This window comes from Papaver somniferum, chromosome 7 (genome assembly GCF_003573695.1).
Source record: "Papaver somniferum cultivar HN1 chromosome 7, ASM357369v1, whole genome shotgun sequence".
NCBI lineage: Eukaryota > Viridiplantae > Streptophyta > Magnoliopsida > Ranunculales > Papaveraceae > Papaver > Papaver somniferum.
In genome coordinates, this window is record NC_039364.1 from 88021797 (window position 1) to 88043164 (window position 21368).

General features: G+C 36.3%; 1 pseudogene; it reads right to left on the reverse strand.

Annotated features, from left to right (window-relative positions):
- Positions 1-11865: 11865 nt before the first annotated feature.
- On the reverse strand, positions 11866-14236 carry LOC113294879 (annotated as a pseudogene).
- Positions 14237-21368: the final 7132 nt, after the last annotated feature.

Genomic DNA, 21368 nt, shown 5'->3' on the forward strand with positions numbered 1-21368 from the left:
AATTGAGGGTCGCAGGAAATTCCACTAAAGGTCCCAAATTGATCACGACCATCCAATTTCACCGGCATGATTGGATGGCTTATATCGGACCCATAGCCACCAGGCAGGTATTGGCGCGTTCACCACCGGCCCAACATGGGCCCCACATGGTCGGCCTCCCCAAAAGAGAAGCATGGCTTGAAAATTCGTCCAGCCAAAGCAGCGTGGACGTGAAACCCTAATTAGGGTTTGCGGAACATCACATGTGTCGCAAATCAGTCTCAACCATCCATCTTCGCAGGCATAGATGGAGGGTTTAGATGTAGATTCAAAGGGCCCAGAGCATGTCAACACAACCCGCCTACATACATGACTAATCGGTCAAGACCAACTATGGTTGGTCGTCTCGATTTGTGTGCCCAAACTAGGCATGGCCACGTGTTTTCAAGTGCAAATCGATCTCGACCACTCAACTTTGTCGGAAAAATTGAGTGTCTTAGATCACGGGACAGTAAGGTACAGACGTGTACACTGGCTCGCCGACTGCACGCCTGACTGATCGGCCAAGACCGACCATGTTGGTCGTCTCGAAACGCGCGCCCGAAGTAGGCACGACGTGCGGTCTTCAATTCCTTTGCGGCATGGGATTTCTGTCGCAAATCAATCTTAGCCACTCCTCTTTGCCAGAAAAATTGAGTGGCTTAGATCGCATATCCATGGGACAGTGAGGTACAGAAAAATTGAGTGGCTTACCGAAATACCGTTGGGTGACGTACGGCTACCTAGACCAAGTGATGAACGTCCATTGTATGATGATATCTCTATAGGACTTTGTGGAAAGAAGGTTGTTTGGAGTCAAGGAAAGTTCCCGACTAATGATCTTAGTGTTTCTTTAGTAGGGTTTGGAAAACTCGTCATCTCTAACCTTTGTCCCTCCAAGATTGATAATTCATGGTGGAGTTATGAGTTTGCGGAATTGGTCTACTTCCTTGTATCCGGTAAGACAAAACTTGATATTTGTGGTTTTATCATCTTTCAAATGATGACGATGACTTCTCACATCAAGATGTTGGGCTACCCTTGTTTGATTAGCCGGATTTGCCGGGATCGTGGACTCAATTTTATTGGAAATTCTCTTGGAGTTCCTAAACTTGTCCGTCCATGTACCTTCCGGCGTATAAGGGAAAATGTTCGAAAGCGACAAAGAGGTAATCCTCTTGATGTTGAAGACCCTACCACCTTGAGGCTTATTCATAAAATTCACAAGGGTGTATGTAAGGTTATTGCAAGAGTGAAGTTCTTAAAGAAGCAAGTGTCGTTGATTGGAACCAAGTGTCCCGAGCTCAAGGAAGAGTTGGATTCAATTCAAGCATCCTGGAAATTGTCCGATGATGAAGATGATGAGTAATGCTTTTTAATATTATGCCTAGTATGTCTTCTTTTTATATTAGTTGGAAGAATAACTAGAGCTTGAATAGCGAAGATTGTAACTACACATAGCTATTTTGTTTTCATCTTCTTATGTTTATTGTTTAGGTTTATTGGTTTTAAATTCTAAAATATTTGGAGGATGATATGTATTGCAGTATTAATCTGTTTTGAAGTGTTGCAATATTTTTATGGGATATGTATTGTTTGCGTCCGTGAACTTGAAGGTCCCATATTGTGTCAAAAGTAAAGTCGTTCATAAATTGATATTCGTATTGATGAAAGGACGAATGGACTTTTGACAAGGATAAAGTCTATTATGTCGTTATGCAAATAGTGATGGAAAATAGAATAGATCCTTGTATGTTATCCACGGTATTGATCTTCATTGATCCATTTTGTTATGTTTTGCCGTGAAGGCTCCATTGTGTATCTTATGTTGATCACCTTACAACTATGTCGATTAATATTGGCCTTGTTGGTTGTTCCATGAGATGCTATATGTTGAACATTCTTGAACTAAATTAATCATCTTGATTGGTTATTTAGTTATTTTCTCTGAAAGTCTTCTTTTGTCGAGCAAAATCTTTTGACAATTAAATTGATTGCTTCGGTGATCAGTTTGGTTGTGTATTCCAATTAAATTAATTATAGGTTCTCTTGTAATTAATCTAGTTGAGTTTTTCATATATTCGACAAGTTCTTGTGTTGAGTATATGAATGGCTATACTAATCATGTTCTATTGGTTGATGTAGTCGTACATTCCGTAAGGATTTCCTTATGTTGAGTATGTGAACGATTAAGTTAGTCATCTCCGTATGATTACCTTAGTCGTAGCTCCGTAAGTTTTCTCATGTTCAGCACAATCAATTAAATTGATCACTTTTGTGGTTTGGTTTAGTTGCGTATTCCGATTAAATTAATCATGAGTTTACTTCTGATTAATTTGGTTGATTTTTGGATATAGAAAATCATTTCCATGGTTTTTGGTGTCCAATTAAAAAATCCTTCTTTTCTTTCGAAATTAAGGTCGCTCTTGTTGTTCTTTCGGGAATAACATAAAATGGGGGAGAGTTCTTTTGAACTTGTGCTTAATGGTAATATCTTGCGGGGTGTGCGGATGTGGAATTTTATAGGGGTTATCTTGTATCTTAAAACTCCTTGATGAATGCATTTAGCTTCGGCTTTATGATTGCATCTAAATTAAGTTGGTATGTATTTTCTTTTAGTCTATGAAATGTCTCTTGTGGAAATTTCATTATGATCCCGTTCTTTTACCTTTGCCAATTTTATTGACAAAAAGGTGTAGAAATAATGTAGTTCACACTACAAATACATATGGTTTTCAGATCATTGTGTAAGGGGGAGTGGTTTCCATGATCGATATGGAGTATTGACTAAGGGGGAGTCATACATATCACCATAATATTGTTGTTAAAGTCGTGATGAAATTGGACTTTGATGTTACATAATGATACTATGACACTATATAATAATGATCGAGAATCTCGATTTCTCTCATTGTTATAGCTACGGATCTTCAACAAAGGTGGTGCTAAACTTACAACCTTTGGGATCATTGGAGTACTTGGAAGGACGAAGATTTCAAGGAACGTTGAAGATTAGACTATGGAATAGGAGCCACTAAAGTTTATCTTTTTTGTATTCCATATGTATTAATAGTTTTGTCACTAAAATTGACAAAGGTGGAGATTGTTAGAGCATAGCTCGGTCGACCTCGCATGCGTTGCTATATCAAGCATGTTTGTCAATGTTAGTGATCAAAACTATGAGTCTTGATTTCTAGTCTATTATAGTTAAGTCTCGGATTAGGATAGAAAAGTGTAGTTGAGCTCAAGGACTTCATGGCGATTCATCATACAACGACGAAGATCTACTCAAGGAACCGTGGAACTCCATCAACAAAAAGGTATGTGGAGACTTGAACTTATCTATCACTCAAAAGTATATCTATTCTATCTCCTACTTCTTATGAGACAAAAAGTCGTATGCTATATAGACTGGATCATACACATTTGAAATTTCGAGCTGAGTATTCACTACTCATCTTTTTCTCGAAATCGTGTGTTGGTAAAGAGTTTCGCTTTGATCAAATTTATCTTCACCTAGTGACGAAAGTCATGAAAAGTTTCAATTACTTTGAGAATTGCTCTGACGTGAAACGGTCTGTGAATAACGGCTATATAACGTCCTCTGAGAATGTCTCAATGATTGGAATGAGAGTTTATATTACATAACCATGTATTCCTTAATCCAAAGTTTTTGAACTTTGTTGATTGAGAGAAACCAGAGGAATTGGCTTTGCGAAGTCCACGAACTCAGTCCGCGAACTGACGGAAGTTGTCTTGCCGAGAATTTCTGCTGGGATTTTCCAAAAACTCGTTTGCGTGTTTAGTCCGCGAACTCAGTCCGCGAACTGGCGGAAGTCTCTTTGCCGATATTTTCTGCTGAGTTTGGAAAACTCTGCCGGTTGCCTTAAGTCCGCGAACTTGTTTGTGAGCTTAAGTGGTTATGATCTAAAGATGTGCTCTGAACATGAAACTTAAATTACTAAGGAATGCTTTATGCAAACCGTGGATATAAAGTTCATGGGACGATTCATCGAATCGAATCATCTTTGTTTCAATTGTGTCTTGTGTAGTTACATAAGATCTCATAGCAATTGAACAACTCTCTAACTAGTTCATTTGAGTCAATTGAACTAGTTATGGTGAAGAATAACTAGGTTAATATGAATTGCTCATATGGTTAACCTTTTGGTTTACTATGTTGAACCAACATACACGTACACGTTTGGGCATGGTTTTCACAAACCCAGTAAACGTCTACCCAAGTGTGTGCGACAAGCTAAGTTTTCGATCTAATGGTTGAGAAATATTAGCTTGAATCTAAATCATATTTTCATCTAACGGTGAATATGGATTGCTTTGTAACTAAGGCAAAACCCTGATTTGAAGGATATATAAAGGAGACATCTAGCATTGTGCAAAACTAATCCCCACACGTCTGTGTGATACTAGTGCGCTCGCTAGAGTCGATTCTCCTTTAACCTTTGTTTTTCTTCTCTAAAACCAGGTTAACCACTTAAGACTTCATTGGGATTGTGAAGCCAAACCGATACTACTTTTATCGTAGTTGTGTGATCTGATCTTGCATCTTCTACCGTACGAATACAATCTATTGATTGGCTTGATATCGTGAGAGTTCTCCGATAGGCAAGATAAAGAAGTCAAAAACATCTTCGTCTCACTGTTTTTGATTCCTCGACAAACCGCTTGTGTAGTCAAGAAGGATTGTTGAGAGGTGATTGATTAATCTAGGCTGTTCTTCGGGAATATAAAATCGGATTATCAATTGGTTCCTGTTCACCTTGATTTTATATCTTAAGACGGAACAAAAACCTAGGGTTTTTCTGTGGGAGACAGATTTATCCTTTGATATACTTTTCTGTATGAGACAGATTTGTTTATTATCAAGTCTGCGATTTTGGATTGCAGCAACTCTTAGTTGTGGGTGAGATCATCTAAGGGAATCAAGTGTGCAGTATCCTGCTGGGATCAGAGGCGTATGAGTACAACTGTACCTTAAATTAGTGGGAGACTGATTGGGGTTCAATTATTGTCCAGTCCGAAGTTAGATTTTAGTAGGATAGTGTCTGCAGCGGCTTAATACAGTGTGAATTCAATCTGGACTAGGTCCCGGGGTTTTTCTGCATTTGCGGTTTCCTCGTTAACAAAACTCCTGGTGTCTGTGTTATTTGTTTTCCGCATTATATTTTATATAATTGAAATAATACAGGTTGTGCGTTAAGATCATCAATTGGAAATCCAACCTTCGGTTGTTGATTGATATTGATTGATCCTTGGATATTGGTTTTTGGTACCGTCCAAGCTATTCCTTGTGTTTGATTAAAGACTCACTATTGTTTTAGCTTGAGTAAATCAAAACAAGTGAGAGATATTGACTCCTTGAGATACTTTAATCTAGATTGAGTCTGACTGTCTAGTTGATTCTCTAGCAAAGTATTTCGGAGTTTGTCCATACAGATTGTTAATCGAATTATTGGGTGGTGTTGTTAGACCCCCGCTTTTTCAGTTCTTAAATGAACTTGTGCTTAGTTGCTATATCTTTTAGGGGAGAAGCGGTTGTGGAACATGAAGGGGTTAACTTGTATCTAAATAAACTCCTTAATGAAGTCACTAAGTTTTGACTTTGTGATATCATCTAAAATAAAGTTGATATGTTCTCTTTTAGTCATGAATAATCTCTTTGAGAATTTCATTATGATTCCACAATTTTCATACCTTTGCCAATTTATATTGACAAAAATGGGGAGAATTATTTTGTAGTTCACACTACATATACATATGGTTTACGGATCATTATGTAAGGGGGAGTGGTTTTCATTATGAGATGAAGTATTGACTAAGAGGGTGTAGGATCCAAATATCGCACAATAGTAAGATCCCGCGAGAATGTAGCAAGAGCCTGAGAGAACGTAGCGAGAGCCTGAGCTGTAATCCACTACATATGAGCTGTCATCCACTATGTAATATCCTATATAAAGAGAAAGGCAAGAGAGAGAAAGAATAATAATCAGAAAGGGATACACATTTTAGGATCAGAGAGGGAGACACATTTGTAGAGAGAGAGAAAACAAAATTTGTATTATTATTATTATCTCCTTCTTCTTCCATCATCAACCTAGAGCTCCAAATATTCATTAATGGAATCTCAATTGTAATCCATATGTAATAACAAACAATCATAGTGAAGATCCCTAACCCCGTGGATGTAGATCACATTGATCGAACCACGTAAATCTTGTGTCTTATTTTCTATTTTCATTGTCTTTATCTTTATTTTCATATCAAATAAGTTTAGATCTAGAAATCATATTCATGATAGTACAAGGGGTGTGTTGTAGGATTTCCTGCAACTACAGGGGGAGTGATACATGTCACCGTAGTATTATTGTCAAAGTTGTGATATAATTGAACTTTGATGTTGTGTAATAATACTATGATGGATCTTCAACAAGTACAGGATGAACACACGCATAGTTGAGGAACCAAGGAAATCAAGCATGTCGGATTTTGGAGCTGTAATACTTTAACAAGTACAATCCATATGTAAAATGGTTTTGTCACTAAAATTGACAAAGGGGGAGATTGTTAGAGCATTGCTCGGTTGAACCCACTAGCGTTGGTATGTCAATTTAGTTGTCAATTTTAGTTGCCAAAATGCATTCTTGATTTAGTATACTAAAGATAGTTTCAAATTAGATTAAGTCTAAGAAGTAGAATCGAAGCTATCCTTGATGGATAAAGTTTGAAGACTACGAGAAGACATCAACAAGTACTTCATCAACAAAGGTATGTGGTAATTGATTTAATTTGGATTCTTGTTCAATTCTACCTTTCTAATCTATCGAAACAAATGCTCGCTTTATGCATGGAACAATTCCTATGACGGTAAATGTACATATATGTATATATATGTATATTCAAGGTTATTTGAGCCACGACTTTTGTGACAATAACCTTTATCCATGGAAAGGTTCTCATGTTATAGTGAATGAGCTTACGAATTCAATGAGCCAAGAATCACTCAATTCCGAGTTATAACGATGAAGTTATGAGTGATTTATTAAAGTGACAATTATAAGTGTTGTTGTAAATGTTACAGTTCGTTAGTAGGAAACAATCCATGAACTGTTTGTAACGGTTCACGGACTTGAGCCCAATCACGCGACTAGAAGCCATTTTTGGTCATTGGTAGGCTGGAAAACCTACAATAAAATACTGCAAGTGCACAGTGTCCAACTAGTAGAACAATGGAAAGTACAGGTCGTTCCCACGAGGAGTGTGAAATACTACTACTAACTAATATCAAAAGTAACTAATCAACAAGATGATGTTTTAACGATTCTTCAGAAATTTGGAACAAAATGATATAATATAAAATTCTAACAATAAACAAAATGAGAATGAGTTGCTAGGGTTTTCGATTTCCGCCAATTCAATCATATAAAACTCTACTAATCTCTATTTATTACTCAAGACAAATTTCGAAATCAATCTCATGTCTCGGAAGATGGCATGTTAAATTCTAAAATATATAGTTTCTCCGTTGTAATTTCCTTCGCTTCATAGGTAGTGATTCTAAAGCATTACCTATCAATCCTAAAACATATCACGTCAAGGGATTTTACCAAAGCACGAAATATCAATTGAAAAGCATAAATAATCAAGAAAATCACATGAGCAATTAAACGCCAAGCTATATGAAGAGAAATTACTAGTCAATGAATTATTATTAAAAATATCATCGTAGAGTTTATAAAATTAAATTGGCTTCTATCTAAGCCCTAACATGAATTAGTTAGACATGACTTTCTCAAAAACCATAAACAAATATAAAATCAATAGCTAATCAAAATGGAATCGAAAGATAAAACTCCAAACCCTAGTCTTCTTTTCACACCGTTCACAACTCTGCAGCCGCCTCCTTCTGGTTTCCTGGTTTTGGCTTGTAGCCGCAACCTCCAAACCGGCCTCCTCTCTCGAGTCTGTAGTGCTGGTATTTATATGTGCTGCCGAGACTATTCCTCGGACCAAACAAGTTGCCAGAGGCCCAATCCATTACTCCGCCCATATTCCAAGTTCAGACCGCATTACCTAACTCTCTTCCGTGACCATCTAAGTTCGGTCACCACCACCGTCCACTGGCTACCAACTCAGCTAACACACAGACCCCGACTTCACTTGTTTTATTTTCTCGACTAAAACTCCTCCATCAACGCCAGACAAAACCCATATGAATCTCGACCACTGTCCGGCAAAACCAACTGCAATTCCGACATTCAGTGATTTCCACATCCAAGCTCTTTCAAAACTCCAACTGCAGTCACCTACTTCCCAAACTCAGTCCATTAACCCACAGCCAAACTTTGTTGCGTTACTGGCTTCTCAATTCTTCCAGCGCCTTTGAACACATCCCTGAGTCGTTGTTTGTCTGAATCTCCTTGTTGCTTCTTCATTTCTCAATCAAGAGACTTGAATTCTCGACACAAATTCACCACTGGCATCGTCCTACATCACCGAGAGTTCAGCTCCTCCCTTACAGACTCTGTTCTCGTAACCACCATTGCTTTAATCAGTCCCAAACACCATTCTCTGTTGTTGTAGGAATGTTCGAACTGCCTGCAACGAACCTTGATGTTGATCAAATCATCTGAAGTCTCCATCGTTGTATTGCTGCAACTAAAAATAAAGCAATCAGGTTAAGAGTTCTATTTCATCTTCATTCCCGTCTCAGCTGTCTCTACAGCTCCAAACTTTACCCAAATTCTGCCCCTTGAGAATCCATTCTGCAGTCGATCTTCGTCTTCAAATACTGATGTTGCTGGTCTTGGAAGTACTCAAATTTCAGTTGGGAGAGAAAAAGATAACCACCATCCACTCTTGCGTGTAGCTGCTGCTTTGAATGATAATTGAAACTCTTGTTTCTCATAAGAATGCGAGCACAAAATTGATGCGGAGGAGAATTGACCACGTAGCCATCATAGCTCTTAGTGGACCTTCCTAGCCCACTAATGGAATTGACGTGCTTGATATGAACAAAGGCAGCTCCCTTCATCCACTGTCACTGGCCGAGAAATGACGAGGCAGTGCGGTATATGAGCTGTTGGCATGACAATTGAGCCGGCTTCTCTTGATGCTTCGAATGACATTTAAACTGCAATTTAGGCCTTTATTACCCGCATGACCGTATTTACTTGTACTTTCTACAAAAGCACTACAATGGTATTATTAGCCAAAATTCGAGTCATAACTAATATAATATGGGTATAAAATGTAGCATTTACGTGCTTACCAGTCATGTTTTTGATGTTTTCTTATCTAGGCAAGATAACTATTACTCCAAACATATTTGATTACCATATTAAAGTGTTTGTGATTCCTTGCAAAGTTAAAATGTGATTTATTCACATAAATACAATATTTGCTAACTAACAATTTATTTAATTATTTTGGCAAGAGTTGTAACTTAGGAAAGATTCTCAAAATTAGTAGAGTCTTGAAAAAGGAAAATAGCTTTGCGTAGCTTTCAAGTTACCTTTCAATATAAATAAAGGGTTCGTGAGTGCTACACGTTTTCATGCCCTTTGGAAAATTTGTGTAAGCTTCATAAGGTTGTTTTCCATGTCTTCTGTTTTTCTTGACTAAGAGTGAGATAAAAGTCTTTGTATTGGGGATCACAAAGCCGAGTTGGATTTAATCTTCGTGATTGATTATACAACTTGTAATCTAGGTTTTTCGCCTCTTGTCTATTCTAAGGTTTTCTCTTCTGATATAAAACCATTCAAGAGTTGTTGATCATAAACCCTAGGTTTGATAGATTTCAGTTTCTAATCGTGTACCAACACTTGTTATTTGAAATCAGAAGCTAGAAAGAAAACTTCGATTAAGGTATCTCGTAAAAATTCTTAAGAAGTTTTAAACAAGATATCTCTAGATTTATTCTAGTTGTTCTTGTTGTAGAATTATTAGGGTTTTCTTAACTTGGAAATTGATCTTTGGAATCGCCCAAGTTCACTTACGAAAATCAGGTTCACGGACTCCTTGTGTGTACGCATATTGATTGTAAGTTAAAACCCTAATCTACAAGTTTGTTTCGGTATCTCTACTTTTATCTGGTATTTGTTCGAAACACACAAGATTTCCAAAACCTGGATTTACATCTAAAAGGAAATCAAATCGGTGTTCTGTGAAAACAAAAGATCGAAAAATATCAACCGTGTTGTTGTAACTTTTGAAGAGAACTTTCTTCTGCCAAAAGATTTTAGGGAATAACTTCTAAAGAGAATCTGTGTTCTGCTAGAAGTTATATAAGAAGAATTCCTAAAGAGAATCGGTTAACTGCTAGGAGTTCTATAAGTTCTTGAATACAGCTGAAGCAGGTATTACATCTAGTCCGAATAGGTAGTAGGAAATTGGTGTAACAACTTATAATCAGTGTGTGTTTATTCTGGACTAGGTCCCGGGGTTTTTCTGCATTTGCGATTTCCTCGTTAACAAAATTTCTGGTGTATGTATTATTTCTTTTCCGCATTATATTGTTTATCTTTATAATTAAAATATCACAGGTTGTGCGTAAGTTCAATCAATTGGGAATCTAACCTTTGGTTGTTGATTAAATTGATTGACGCTTGGATATTGGTTTTTGATATCGTCCAAGTTCTTTCTTATATTCAATTAAGCGGGCTCGCAAATTCCTATTTGTGTGCGCGCTACACCATTTTAAGGTATTAGCAACCTACCATAGATGTTGCTAAACGAGGTCGCAACAGGATTTTGCCGTTGCTAAACACGGTGTCGCAATTTTTAGCAACGGCATAAGATATGTTGCTAATCTCGGTCAGCAACGGCACTTCGCAACCTCCCTTTCCGTTGCTAAGTTTTTTATTAGAAACAACAATGTTTTGTTGCTAATCTGTTGCTAATTGCAGGAATACCATTACCCGGAACTAGATACTGTCGGTTCTGGTTCTAATTTGTTGGTTCTGGTTCTAGTTTAGCAACAGGGCGCGGATATTGCTAATTTTTTGCAACCACAAAAAAAGGTCAAGTCTATGTTTATCGACCTAGTCAAAATTCATTTACCCCCACATTACCCCCCTGCAATTTCCCGACTCCCCATATTCAACATCCACACAGATATACAAACTATAATAGGTATACAGAACTTTAATTTTGAGAATCTTGTTGAGAATCACCACTAGATAATATTATAAAAGAAAGAATTCTTCAATTGATACAAATGCACACAAGTAAACTTACTGAACCTAAAATTTTGTGACTGACATACAATATTCGATTTATGTTGATGTTCACAAATGGATGGGTAACCTAGTTTGTGTCAACTGACCGAGGCATTGAAAAACAGGGAAAGAAAGACTAAAATATCACCAGAAGTACCACGAGACTCCGCTTGCTTAACCAATTTCCTCTGCAAATCATAGGTAGATTCAGTTGCTGCTACAATATCACCAGAGTAATACTTTTCCACTTGAGACCAAATACCTACATAATAACCAATTTGATGTTTTAGTATTGAGGTCCCAAAAAAAAGATTAAACCTTAAACTTTGTATAATCTAATAATAGTTTCTATGTTTATAAGTCAAAAATCATCGATATATATAAGTGGGAGCACGACTCTACATTCTCAAAATAGGATTGTATTTTGTTTTCAAAACAGTGATGTTGTGCAACTTCAATAATCTTATAAAACGCATACAGACTAGTGAACAAATTTATTGAAAATCAATCCTTAGGTTTTTACCCTTACGAGGCTATTCTGTCTGCATAGAAAATTGTCTAACTTTTTTATGATCTCAGATCATGAAATCAAAACTAAAATTCACACCCCCTAAATGTCTTGAATCTTCCTTAACCAAAATATAAGTAACTGAAAAGTAATAGCATACCTTGATGAATGACGACCATCATCATCATAACCACATACCATGTATCTATCAGAACTCCTACTTCTCTGGCCAAACTGAAAGTCTTCATTACTTCGACTTCTTCCTCTATTATAATCATCATCCCTGTAACCACCATCAGAATCTCTACCATAACGGTCTTCATTGCTACTGTATGAATCACCACCTCTACTGTTTCTGTCATCATCCTTATAGCCATATTCTCTCTCTCTCCTATAACTATTTCGGTCATCATCTCTAATTCCGTAGCGATCTTCATTCCCATAACCTCCTGTACCGGGCCTATACATTCCCCGGGTGAGTTTGTGCTCCGAATCGTATGAAATTTAAAAGGTCAGTACACAGAAAGGTGTTATGTATGAAAATTTAACTACCCTATACGAGAAAATATAAAGAGAAGGTAAATTATGGAATTGATTTATAATATGTTTAGGAAATATTCTCTGAATTTACCATAAGTTTCCGAAACTTCAAATAATGAGAATCTCATTCTTGAGCAACACAAAGGATACATGAGAGCTAATCATGGTTATCTAGGAATATCTGAAAAAATTACTAAGGTCTGTGGTAAAAGAATAAGTTTTTAAAATTTTACCCATTTGCAATAGCGTTTAAAAATCATTCGAGTATTCTCGAAAGGAGACTGACTTCTCCCTGTTGGAAAGTGCTTTATATCTGGCTTCTTTAATTCTTTCTTTATCGATCACTAGTGCCACCAAAGACTGAGATTTATTTTTGACATTACTTCCCTGGTCCCTCGCACTAGTATATTTTAAAATGGAAGAGTGCGATTAACAAAAAGCTGCGAAATAAACTCAACAGGAGTATAATCAAGAATAATTAATTACATCGTAAAAGCTTACTCAAATTAGATGTTGCAAACAATCATTTCCAAATGGAAAATATTAACAGACAAAGATAGAATTTGTTATGCATGTTCTTTGATTTCGTCAATAACACGTTCAGACCCATGTCCCACCAGGTATTCAAAAACAGTCAATGCCTGAAGTTCAACGCAGAAAGTTTTTAGTCACAGATGAAGCAAACTCATGTTGAGAAACGAGGCAAAATGAATATCATAAAAACTAAATCTAAAAACCATATGCAAGATCAAAGAGGATTCCAATCTATTTCTCTAGTAAAAAATGAAAAAACTACAAATTACCAATACGAAACAAAATTATTTTTAAAATCCTACAAGATGTCAAAGATGAAATTCGAGAAGATGCATAATCACACATATAACGCGCCATAGCATCTCAGATAGAAAGCTAAATCATAAAAAGCATAGGGGATGTGCAAACTTTGTACACATGGCGCCAATTTTTGCCAGTATCATTGATTCGCTTCCAAAGCACAGCCATTATCGTTTGATATTCATGACTGCAGAAATGTAAAATATGAAATAAGCATATATTTTTATGGAATATGAACTATGGAGAGCATCTAAAGAGATGAATAAGCATACTAGTTTTTGGTAACTTGTGCAATATTTGACATATTTGACCCATGAGGAACCTATGGTTCATTGCTTGTCGCATCAAGAACCTGTAAAATATTACACGGTCGATAGTTATTTATACTCCCCAACCACTGACTAAACAAATGAGCCCCTTGCAACTAAAAAAAGCCTCTGAGACTAAATAATCCAGATAATATCCAAGTCGATTTCATGTGCAGGAAATGACGAAACTATCAAGACATAGTCATCCACATGTCAAAAAATTACAAAAGAAAAAAAAAAGCAAGGACTGTAAAGAAAACTGTTACCTTCTGTCCTACAACAGGAACTTCGGGAACATTCTTGTTCTCCCCCCTCTTACTGCAAACCAGTAAGGAAGAGAGTTCAGGTCATGGTTTCCCAAATACGTTAAAGAAATGAAAGTAATATATCATATTTAAGAAAATGATCCCTCGGGAAGATATACAACCACATGTGGATGCAAATTTTTTTCTGTACAAACTAAGGGTAGTCTACAATTAAAATAAGGCATAACAGTTATCTCCAAGGCATTATACGAGAAATGCCATTCAGTGATACAGTTACTATCAATGACGGTCAATCACTGCATAGACGTCATGTTGTGATCTTCAAATTTTCTGTTTTTATCTTTTTCCAATCACTATGAATTTAAATTCCCAGTAGGGACTTCTTCACTAAGTAGTCGCACATTCATGTATTCTAGTGATCATACGAGGATTCCAAGAGGAAGAACATTACTAAACAAAAAAATGAGACAACATTAAATAGTCAACTTGCAGGTCCCTGAAAGTTTGATTAAAGACCTTCTTCATGACCTATGCAGTTGCAAAACCAATGTAATTCTCGTCTACAGTTTTCCCAAAGTCTACCATGTCCCTGACATTTTTCCCAAAGTCTCACACATATCAGTGGTGATTAAAGACGATGGATGATTTCTAAAATCTAAACCAGTGCATTTCTCTCGTCTACCAGTGGCATCATTGGTCCATGCTAGTATCTTCAAAATAATTTATTCTGAAAGAAAGGGAAATATTTGTGAAAACACTCCAAACTCCAACATATATTTGGGAATTCGAATTTGGTGTCTGTGAGGCTATCACTCCCTGTCACTGACTCACTCCATTGTTCAATCTCTCTACTCACTTTTGGGACGTACCTCATTGGCTCATTCACTCATATCTCATTCAGCTAAACACCAGGCCTGCTGTTTTTAGCTCCCCACTTTAATCATGAACTTCACCACTAACATACCACTTGGCCCTTTTTTTCTTTCTTTCTCTCTATCTCATATGTAATCATAAAAGATGTTTACTTTCAAACCATACAATCAAATATTATATCTAAAGTATGTGGTAACGTAAACAGGATGTATCACCAAACACCTCAAGCAACTGCTATTTGGGTACAACATTTAAATTCATAATCGAAAAAAAAAAACAAAAAAAAAAAACAAATCTCACAGACAACGAAACCTAAAATTGAACCCAAAATCATAAAACTAGAACGAAAATATGACCTTATTACCTGATTATCATATCGATACTTCCAAATCTCACAAATGACCTACAATTTCAGATCGATGCTTCCAACTGCAATAAAAATTCCAACTGAAATCTATTAGCAAACATAAACCTAAAACCAACATATACACTTAACAAAATGATTATTACCATTACCCGTTGATAGAACTCGGGTTTATGTGGTTCAATCAATTTTGTGAAAGGGGATCTGAAGCTGATTATGTTAAATTTGATTAAGAAGAAGTCAGTTGAAGAAGAGACTAGAGTTTGCTTTTGAATATGAGATGAGGTCTTGATCGAGAAGTGAAGAAGAGACTGATGGTGGTCCTGTGATCGATCTGGTTAAAAGGGTTTGGAGTTGTTGTTGTATTAGGGTTCTTCAGAGCTGCAGCTCGAAGAAGAAAGATAATGAAAAAAAAATGTGGCTGAGAAAACTCAAAGGTTCGAAAGATGAGGTGGATAAGGCTGAAGGGTGGAAAACAAAAGAAGAGGACTTGACCAAACTTTGACTTGGGCATAAACATAAGTCAAAGTGTTCCCGACCACACGCGTGCTTCGCATGCATGAACAACTAGCGGTTGCTAATAGCAACCGAAATGCCAGTTTGCGAAATTAGCAACACTACCGCGCCGTTGTGAAATATTAGCAACGGAAATTTCGCAACGGCACTAGTGTTGTTGCTAATCTGGGTTGCTAAAACCTTAAAATGGTGTAGTACGTGATTAGGGATTGAATTGACAAATAAAAATATAACTCTTTGATATGCTTTTCTTAAGATTGATTCTGACTGTCTAGTTGATTCTCTTGAAAGTATATTGGAGTTAGTCCATACATATTGCCAAAAAAATTATTGGGTATGGTTGTTATACCCCCTGTTTTTCACAATCCCATTGAAGTCTTCAAGTCGTTAACCTATAGGGTTTTGGAAAAACCTAAGGTTAAAGGAGAATCGACTCTAGTCGCGACTAGTATCATACAGGTGGTGTGGGGGATTATGTTTCCCAGTTGCTATAGTTCTCCCTTATATGGTCTTAAAATCAGGGTTTGCAATCAATGCTACCTTGGTAACAAAGTATTCAATATTCACCGGCAGATGAAAACCTGATTAGACTCAACCTAATATCTTTCAACCATTAGATCGAACTTAGCTTGTTAGACACAAATGAAAAGTGACTTCATTTAGATATGAGTAACCGTACCTAAACGTGTACACCTTTGTTGTCTCAACAATAGTTAACCGAAGTTATCCATATGAACACTTTCATATCAACCATATGCATCTTAACCATAACTAGTTCAAATGACTCAAACGAAACTAGTTCTGGAGTTGTTCAATTGTTTATATTCTCATAGAAGTATACAAGACACAATTGAATCCAAATTGATTTTCATTCACTCGAATCAATTCATGAACATTATAGCCACGGTTTGCAAAATATTGCATTCCTTAATATATATATAGATGTATTAGTTCATAAACAAACCGATTTTAGAACATAACCTACTTAAGTATGCAAACGGGTACGCATACCTAAGTAGACGGACTTGGACTGTGTTTGCCAGTATGCAAACGGGTATGCATGTTGTTGTTCACATCCGAAATCAGTTGAATATAGTGCGCGTACGGGTACGCATACTAAAGTTCTCGGACTTCAACTGACTTCGCCAGTACGCATACGGGTATGCATACTATAGCTCCCGGACTTCACCTGACCAACCAGTACGCATACGGGGTATGCATAATAGATTTTCGGTCTTGGACTACACATATGCAAGCATCATACTGTGTTTATATCCAATCGTTTAATCGTTCTAAACTCCCATTTCAATCATTGAAACATTCTCGGAAGACGGGAATAGCTGCCTCACAGAAACTATTAGCTTCGAAGCAATTTTCAAGTGATCAAATGATCAATACGAAACATTCCGAGTCTACATTAAATGACTGTCTCACACAAATCATGTAAGATGTTACAAGGAGATTTTCACATGATCATCTTTTGACTTTCGTCAAGAATATAAAATGAACTTGGTTAAAGCGAAAGCTTACCAACACATATTTCGAGAAATATGTAAACGAGTTAAACTCAGCTCGAAATATTAAATGTGTATAATCGAAGTCTATATAGATATACGACTTTTGTCTCAAATAGGAGATAGAGTAGATAAACTTTTGAGTGATAGATGAATTCAAGTATCCATATACCTTTTGTTGATGAAGTTCCACAAGCTCCTCTTAGTAGTTCTTCGTCTTCAATCAATGAACGCCGTGAAGTCTAATGCTCAACTACACTTTCTATCATAATTCGAGACTTAGCTATAAGTAGACTAGAAATCAAGACTTATAGTTTTGACAACTAAACTTGACAAACAAGCTTGTGATAGCAACGCTTGCGAGTTCAACCGGGCAGTGCTCTAACAATCTCCCCTTTTGTCAATTTTAGTGACAAAACTATCAATACATATGGATTACAAAATAATAAACTTTGTAGCTTCTCATCCAAATGATTGACTTCCTTGGTTCTTCAACATTACTCAAAATCTTCGTCGCTTCCAAGTATTCCAGTGATTCTGAACGTGTTCAACTCAACATCATAGTTGTTGAAAATCCCTAGTTACAACAATGAGAAAACAATTGCTTTCACTCATTGTTATACAGTGTCATAGTATTATTACACAGCATCAAAGTCCAATTGTATCGCAACTTCGACAACAATACTATGGTGATATGTATCACTCCCCTTAGTCAATGCTTTATCTCACATGAAAATCACTCCCCCTTACATAATGATCCGTAAACCATATGTATTTGTAGTGTGAATTACACATTAATTCTCCCCCTTTTTGTCAGTATAAATTGGCAAAGGTACGAAAACTAGTGGGGTCATAATAAAATTCTCATAGAGACACTTCATGTATAAAAGAGAACATATCAACTTTGTTTAGATGCAATCATATAATCGAAACTAAATGCATTCATCAAGGAGTTAATAAATATACAAGAAAACTCCTATAATATTCCACAACCGCACTCCCCACAAAGATTTGGTAATTAAGCACAAGTTCAATTAAGAATTCTCCCCAATAAAATGTCATTCCCGAAAGAACAACAGGAGCGACCTTACTTTTACAAGAAAAGAAGAATTTATTTAGACATTAAAAAATTACATGAAACATGAATGTGTATCCAGAAATATCAATTAAATTAAACACAAGAGAACCCATGATTAATTTAATCGGAAATGCTCAACATAAGAGAACTTGCGGAGCCACACAGTACTTTCACATAGAAGTGGATCATGGAAAGATCAATACTGCGGAATATACAAAGATTCATTCTATTTTCATCAATATTAGCATAAAGACATATGATAGACTTAATTTTTGTTATCAAAATTTCATTCTATCTTCCATCAATATTTGCATAATGACATAATAGACTTAACTTTTGACATATATGGGACAATCATAGTTCACAGACGTAAACACACATATCTCATAACATTATTTGCAATATATAAAATCAATAAAGATTAAATACTGCAAAATAAGCTTCCAAAAACTAAAAATGAGTTTAGAAGATAAGTACTCCAAGAATCCAAGTGCCCAAGTCCAAGAGAAGTGGAACAAGTGCGATGAAATAGAGCAAAACACTCAAAAACATGAGTCGGGACAAAGACCAATCTTAACTCATCCAAATTCTGGACTTCTCATCACCATTTTGAATGGATTTAAAATAGGAAGAGAGTGCAAAAGGAATTAGGTCATTCCGAGTTCGTATGAAGAAGTTATGGCCAAAACAAGTTTACCGAAAATCGACGTCTACAGGCCAGTATGCATACCGGTTTGCAAATGAATTTTCGTGACCTGGAGCAGTATGCAAACGGGTTTGCGTACTAAAATCCATGGATTTTGATTTTAAATGATGGTATGCATACATTTTATGTGTACCATGAAGTCCAAACATTCCGAACTATTATTTTCAAACCTAAACATTTAAGAACCTTAAACACAGATCAAGTTAGGTAGAAATGAACGATAAGCAAGGTACATGGATCGTTATAAGTACTCTAAGAAAATAAATAAAAACAAAACTCTTGCTCAAGTTTATAGACATACCTTTTTAGAAGAATCCAATCGAATTCTACGGCGTTACCAAAGATTCAAAATCATACCTGACACAATATGTGTGCCCCAATTCTCGTGCTTCTCTCACCGTATACATAGCAGCGCATTCCTTGGTGAGGATGCACTTACAACACAATCAAGTTGTGTTAAGGTGAACAATGTCTTGCTCACCACAAGTGACTGAAACAGACTTTTCCGCAACTATGGACTTTTCACCATCTATAGTTTTTGGATTATTCCGTTTTCACTTTTGGATTATCATGAAAGAGATCGCTTTTAGAACCTTTCACATCCAAATCCATCTTTCCAAAGAACTCTTTAAGTTCCAACATCATGGATACTGCCTTCTTCATAGTCATGGAATTTTCTGGGAGGTCATTCATTTTCACACTCAAAGCATCATTGACTTTCTTTGGAACCCACTTATGAGTGCGTTTAGAGACAACCGGAACCTTCTTCCCGTTACTCTCTTCAAGATTTCTCGAAAGAGAATTGGATTGACTATTCTTTTGCAAGTTAGTCTTTCTCCAATTGGGAGCATCATGTCTTGTCTTCGTTTTTACGAAGTTATCATTTTGATAACCATTACGATTATGAAAAGGCTTCGTATGACATTTATAGGCAAATCTAGGTTTATCACAGCAATGATTCGGTTTCCTAAGGGTTGGAAAGTTACAACATGTAATGTTAAGGGGATTATCCTTAGCATATGATCTTGGTTTCACAACTTCTCGTGATGCCCAAACAAGAACATCATGAAGTTTCTCATTCCTTATACGAAAACGACATCTCCTTTCCAGGTGACCTTTATTTCCGCAATAATGGAAAATATAAGGAATGTACTTACCTCGATCTGTATGTGCTGACTTTGGAGGTTGATATACATTGATATTTCGAACTTTAACTGTCGGTGAAGGTATTTCACTTTTTCCATCAGTGGAAACCTTTTGTTGATAAGAATCACTATCCTTGACAAATTTTACCTCTTTGCTACTACTTGGAGCATATGTATTCCCTTATAGCCCAATACTCGTGTATCACGATGATTTTTACTTGCTCCTGGCATAGTGGTTAATTTGCTTGAACTAGTATTGAACTTTTCAAGTCATCTTCCAACATCTTGATTTTATCAAGAGCAGCAGCTAAATCAGCCTCAAGGAGTTTTTCTCGAGCGAGATAAGCGCTTTCTCTGTCATCAAAACTTGCTTGCTAGGAGTTAATCCTTTGCAAGCCAAATCTCTTTTGGTTGATTTGGAGGCTTCTCCGGATATGGTTAATAATATACTGTTTTTAAAGATAAAAATGGTAAGTCGCCTGGGCTTAATAAGCCTAAGAATGTGAATGTTAATAATCAGTAAGCTATAACTCCAATTAAGCTAGTTCCGGGTAATTCTACTTCTACTTCTGATGAGGAGGAGGAGGAAGAAGAACTTTTGGATGGTTTTAAAGTCTCAGGTATTGAAGTTACAGGCGTTATGGATGCTATTTTTTCCAAGACCAAAAAGAAAGAAGAATGAGAGGGAGTGTTAAACGCAAATAAGAGTCTTCTTGTCTTTTTTTTTTGTTTTATCATTTTTTGTTTTGGTTATTAGCCTTTTGGGTTATTCTATTTTGTTATTTTAAAACCCCTTTGGTTTATGGGGGTGGGCGGCTTTAGAGTCCCCTTTTTTTAATTACGTTTTTTTTCTTAATAAACTATTGGACTTAGCAAAAAAAAACCTTGCTTCAGTTTCTGAAAGTTTCTCTTCCAACAAGAAGTATTTTTGATAAACATTATCACATTCAAGTGACTTTCTACTCAAGTTTTCCTCGGAATCTTTGAGGATCGATTGCAGCCATAAAGACCTTTGTAAATCCTTTTCATTCTTGTTTTCTCGACAGAAAGGAGTCAGCAGAGATGTGACATGAGATGTTGTAATCTTCTTCATTTTCAACGAATCCAAAAACTTAACATACACTGAGACTTCCTCATCAACATCTCTATCAATATCTGAATCACCTTCATCAGAAAGTTCATCCAACTGTTCTTTTAGGCGTGTTTCCCAATCAACAATTTCTACATTCAGAGAATGTTCAGTTATTGACTTAGATGTGACAGTTTTCTAAGGTGAATTCAAGCTTTGAAAATCATCTAGTAATTTCTGACCTGATACGTTATTAGAGATACACTCGTCCATAATAATTAGATTGCTACAAACACAGAATTATGAGGTCTTTAACGTGTTTTCCTGCTCTGATACCAATTGAAAAAACGGGGGTCTAACAACCACACCCAATATTTTTCTTAACAATCTGT